At 44.5% G+C, this 5,000-nt stretch overlaps 1 protein-coding gene and 1 non-coding gene across 3 annotated transcripts in view; one reads left to right on the forward strand and one right to left on the reverse strand.

Annotated features, from left to right (window-relative positions):
- Positions 1–21, forward strand: part of Trnak-uuu (transfer RNA lysine (anticodon UUU)) — a 73-nt gene extending 52 nt beyond the window's left edge. Inside the window, exon 1 of the tRNA in view lies at positions 1–21. This exon is cut by the window's left edge and continues 52 nt beyond it. This is a non-coding gene — a tRNA (tRNA-Lys).
- Positions 1–5,000, reverse strand: part of LOC135115858 (adenine phosphoribosyltransferase-like) — a 183,532-nt gene that overhangs the window by 131,450 nt on the left and 47,082 nt on the right. The window lies entirely within an intron of this gene.

Here is a 5,000-nt window from a genome sequence, read left to right on the forward strand (position 1 = left end):
GTTCGAGTCCCTGTTCGGGCGAACATTTTCACACCGGATGCAACAACTTTCACGTTTATTTCCTTAAATGGCCAACAACTTCCTCCATGAGTAAAGAAAAGGAATCTCAAGTTATTATTGTTGTTGCTATTATTGTTGGAGATTGTTGTAGTTATTGCTGTCTACTTTATATGTACGAGTATGTATATAATTGCAAACATTTTTTGATAGGGCTTGAGACAAAAGTGACCCTTTACACCGAAAAATTGTGCACTTTGATGATTAAACAGCTATTACTATCACTATCATCACTTAACGATTAAGGAAATAAAGAAGAGAAGCAGCATCACCACTAGGAACCCCAACCCTCTCCCTTACAAAAAAAAAAAAAAAAAAAAAAAAGCGCAGAAAACAATAAGGCACACCATCTGAACTATGCATATAACCATCGCAGCCTCCACTTGGGCTACCCTGCCGCCAGAAATTGGAGGAGAAACTGGAGGCCGGAGCGACTACACGGCTGAGACTCACACCTCAAAATCGTGCATATAAAAGTTCCCGTGCAATTAAGCAGGTGACAGGCAGAGTATATTGACACAGCGGAGGTCAAAGGCGAGGACATTACTCTTTCAGAAGGCAATTTTTTTCATGATTGCAAGAAACGAGGAGAGAATGTGAGGGATTATGAGAGCCAGGTAGGTATATAGAATTTGCTATATTACAGGAGAGAGAGAGAGAGAGAGAGAGAGAGAGAGAGAGAGAGAGAGAGAGAGAGAGAGAGAGAGAGAGAGAGAGAGAGAGAGAGAGAGAGAGAGAGAGAGAGAGAGAGAGAGAATGAACATCCTAGAGGAAAAAAGAATGCAATGAACCTTTTTTCCTTTCCTTTCCCCCAAAACGTACGACTTTGAACGCTTTCCAGCTTTCACATGCAATTCCCACCCAATTAAGAGAGAGAGAGAGAGAGAGAGAGAGAGAGAGAGAGAGAGAGAGAGAGAGAGAGAGAGAGAGAGAGAGAGAGAGAGAGAGAGAGAGAAAAGAAACCACCACATAAACTCACAAATAAATGGACATACGAGAAAACAAAATGAAAAATAAACAACCTATCTAGATTAACCCACATGCAAATAAAAAAAAGGGAGAGAGAGAGAGAGAGAGAGGGAGGGAGAGCAAGGACGAAGAAAAAACAAGTTAAAAATACCACCACGCACACGGAAAAATTTTATTCACTTGTAAATAAAATAAACACGCAATCTTAAAAATGAAAAACTCGCGAGGAGACGGGCAGGAGAGGAAAAAAGGCAAAATTCGTGGGGCAGTAGAGTAGAAGATTATCAAGAAAGGAGAACTACTTTGTGAGGCGAATAGCTCACGAGATGAGGCGGTGAGCAGGCGGCTAGAGTGCACCAGGAAGAGACGCGGAGGAGCAGGACAAGGAGTAAGAAGATGGAGATGAAGAAGAAGAAGAAAAAATAAATAAAAAGAAAACGAGGAAGGGAAGATTGAAAGGACCGATAGAAGGAAGGCTTGACCGAGAAAGAGGAGGAGAAAACGAGGGATTAGTAAGACAGAGAGAGAGAGAGAGAGAGAGAGAGAGAGAGAGAGAGAGAGAGAGAGAGAGAGAGAGAGAGAGAGAGAGAGAGAGAGAGAGAGAGAGAGAGAGAGAGAGAGAGAGAGCGCGCCCAGGTGGTCTACACAAGGTAGGTCTTCAGCATCCATCCATAAAATTGTCTAACCTCGTCTTGTTCTGTGTGCAACCCTGACCTTCCTGCTGCAGATCCCGCGGTCCAGGTGCAGGCAGCCACAGGAGGCATCTAAAGAACGAGTATAATGAGCAGCTGAAGGCCCAAGTGGTAATGGAAGTTAAGCCCAACAAAGTCTTCCCTGTTCAGATACCTTTATAACTACATGTAACTTGAGTCAGACGGTGTAAAACCCAGGTAGCCACTAGCGGCCTGTACTCGTATCTGCACGCAGACGAAGGTGTACGGTCATGGTTAAGTTTATTCACGTGCCGTATTGTTTCTCACTAATTTAATCGTTAAGTCTCAACCGTAAGTCCTCCGATGTGCTGCCTGCCACAATACAAAACCTGAGAAGTGAAAGGTTCCAAGGACGATCAGAGGACGTAAGACTGAAGGAACACGATAAACACACTGGAAGTGAGAGCGTCAGGATACAAGACTTCTGGCCGCGACTGTACAGGCCTCTACATGGCTGGAGATGAACTGCCACCACACTTACAGCAAACACTGAAGTAAAGTAGTATGAATCTCTGAAAGAAGCAATGAATACAGTAAAAATGTCTCAGTTAACATTACAACACTATACCTTGCTGCAGCTACGCCGGCACACCCACAGGCAGCACGTCAGGCCCTCCCAGCTCCCCCTCCTCACCCTCAAGGCTCGCGGGGCCGGCTTACCAGTTAATACAAGGGCTGCAGAATCTCCCGTCTTTCAGTGTTCTGTCCAAAATTACCTTAGAGCTTTAGGTTCCGCCCAGATAATTGTCTCCTGCCATCATTCCGCAGCTTCACATCCTCCCTCAGTCTCTATCTTCAATCATTCTACCAAACATTTATGCCCTCCGTTAATCCCAATACCCATTCATTACCCCATAGCTTTCCCTCGTCCCCCAATCTCTGCATCCCCAACCATCCTACAGCAGCTTCACACTCCTCCCCCAGTCCCTGCAATCCTGATCACCCAGCACCTTGAATCTCCCTCTCCAATCCCTGCATCCAGAGTCATTATCCAAAGAATTAAACACATCCCTGACATCCCCGGCTCGGTCTATCCTGGAGTCTGACAACCTCCAGGCTCTCTTCTCCGGCACTAACCGCTCTGCTCCAAGTATTCCAGTCCCCGCCGCATCCACTCCACATTGCCAACACAGCCCTAGACGTGGCACTTCCTATTTCCCTGTTTCAACCTACCATCTCCTCTATCCCATGCGCCCAAACCTTGTCCAAGAGGCTTTGCTGAGGTACATTATAACTATCCCATTAACAGCTGCCTCACAGTAACTGGGATCCTTCTCCTCTGATCTTATTGCCCTACATGGTGTATATTCTATCTGATCTATATGTAACCTATTATCGAGAGAGAGAGAGAGAGAGAGAGAGAGAGAGAGAGAGAGAGAGAGAGAGAGAGAGAGAGAGAGAGAGAGAGAGAGAGAGAGAGAGAGAGAGAGAGAGAGAGAGAGAGAGAGAGAGAGAATGAATGTTTCTGTAGCTTAAAGGGAAGCGTAATATTTGTTTTTATCTTTTAGTCATAACTGCTAAAACCTCTTAAGAATATGGACACACACACACACACACACACACACACACACGCAAAAGAGGCTTAGCAATTTATCTCAATATAACGAACCCTAATATTCAGAGAGAGAGAGAGAGAGAGAGAGAGAGAGAGAGAGAGAGAGAGAGAGAGAGAGAGAGAGAGAGAGAGAGAGAGAGAGAGAGAGAGAGAGAGAGAGAATTAACTCTTCACCCTATAAGTGGCTCAATTTAAAGTGTGTGTGTGTGTGTGTGTGTGTGTGTGTGTGTGTGTGTGTGTGTGTGTGTGTGTGTGTGTGTGTGTGTGTGTGTGTCACCCTATAAGTGGCTCAATTTAAAGTGTGTGTGTGTGTGTGTGTGTGTGTGTGTGTGTGTGTGTGTGTGTGTGTGTGTGTGTGTGTGTGTGTGTGTGTGTGTGTGTGTGTGTGTGTGTGTGTGTGTGTGTGTGTGTGTGTGTGTGTGTGTGTGTGTGTGTGTGTGTGTGTGTGTGTGTGTGTGTGTGTGTGTGTGTGTGTGTGTGTGTGTGTGTGTGTGTGTTGACTTCTCACTTTCCCAAATTCAAGCTAAACCAATGCTCTCTCTCTCTCTCTCTCTCTCTCTCTCTCTCTCTCTCTCTCTCTCTCTCTCTCTCTCTCTCTCTCTCTCTCTCTCAAATACTCTTCATTACGCTCATAACACTTCATCAAAAGACAATGTCAAGCTGATCATCAATTCTCCTCCTCCTCCTCCTCCTCCTCCTTCTCTTGAATCTCCTTCTCTCAAGCTATTTCTCAATTCAGCATGTTTTCCCTAATTTACATTTATTATCATTCTCTCTCTCTCTCTCTCTCTCTCTCTCTCTCTCTCTCTCTCTCTCTCTCTCTCTCTCTCTCTCTCTCTCTCTCTCTCTCTCTCTCTCTCTCTCTCTCTCTCCCCTCATCTATCTGTCCTTTCATCCATACACAGCTCGAAAGAAAGAATTTAAAGGAAAAGTTGCGTCCGAAAGTTGAGTTTAATAAGAAGAAGAGAGAGAGAGAGAGAGAGAGAGAGAGAGAGAGAGAGAGAGAGAGAGAGAGAGAGAGAGAGAGAGAGAGAGAGAGAGAGAGAGAGAGAGAGAGATGAAATAAGTCCTCCTAAAAGCCTTTTCGATCTCTTCTTCTTCCTCTTCAGACAATAGGAAATAAAGAATAAGCAAACAAAAAGGAAAGTAAATCGAAGAAATACATCAATTCTTTCCCAATTCCTCTTCCTATTTTCGTTCTCTTCTTTTATTCTTATGTCTGGACCCAGAGACTCTTGGCGGGACAAATGCAAACCACTTCTATCTCCTTTTTCATTTAGTTTCTTTCGTCCCCCCTCCCTCCCTCCACTCCGGTCCGGCAGCAGCAGAAGCCATCGCTCTCTCGTTTTCTGTTAGCATTTTTCGCCTTCTGGAAAAAGTGGTTCTACTGACAAGACTTCCGGGAGTGTCGCGGGGAAAAATTACATTCGATCACCAACGCCAGACTGAAATGGAAGAAAAAAAAGGGAAAAAAAACCTGGTTTGAGTATTTTGTAAGTTGCTTTTCTTACTTTCTTTTTATTTTATTTTATCTTTCCTGTTAATAATGCCCAGAGGGGACACAATAGCGGTGAGGTAGAAAGGTGATGAGTTTTGTGAGGAGAACGCTTGCAGGTAATTATGACTGAAACAAAGGGAGAGTTTTTAAAATAAAGTCGATTAGCAAGTCCCTCTCCCTTCAGTAGAGCGAGAAGAAGCTTAGTCAA

Source organism: Scylla paramamosain, chromosome 30, assembly GCF_035594125.1.
Source record: "Scylla paramamosain isolate STU-SP2022 chromosome 30, ASM3559412v1, whole genome shotgun sequence".
NCBI classification, from domain to species: domain Eukaryota; kingdom Metazoa; phylum Arthropoda; class Malacostraca; order Decapoda; family Portunidae; genus Scylla; species Scylla paramamosain.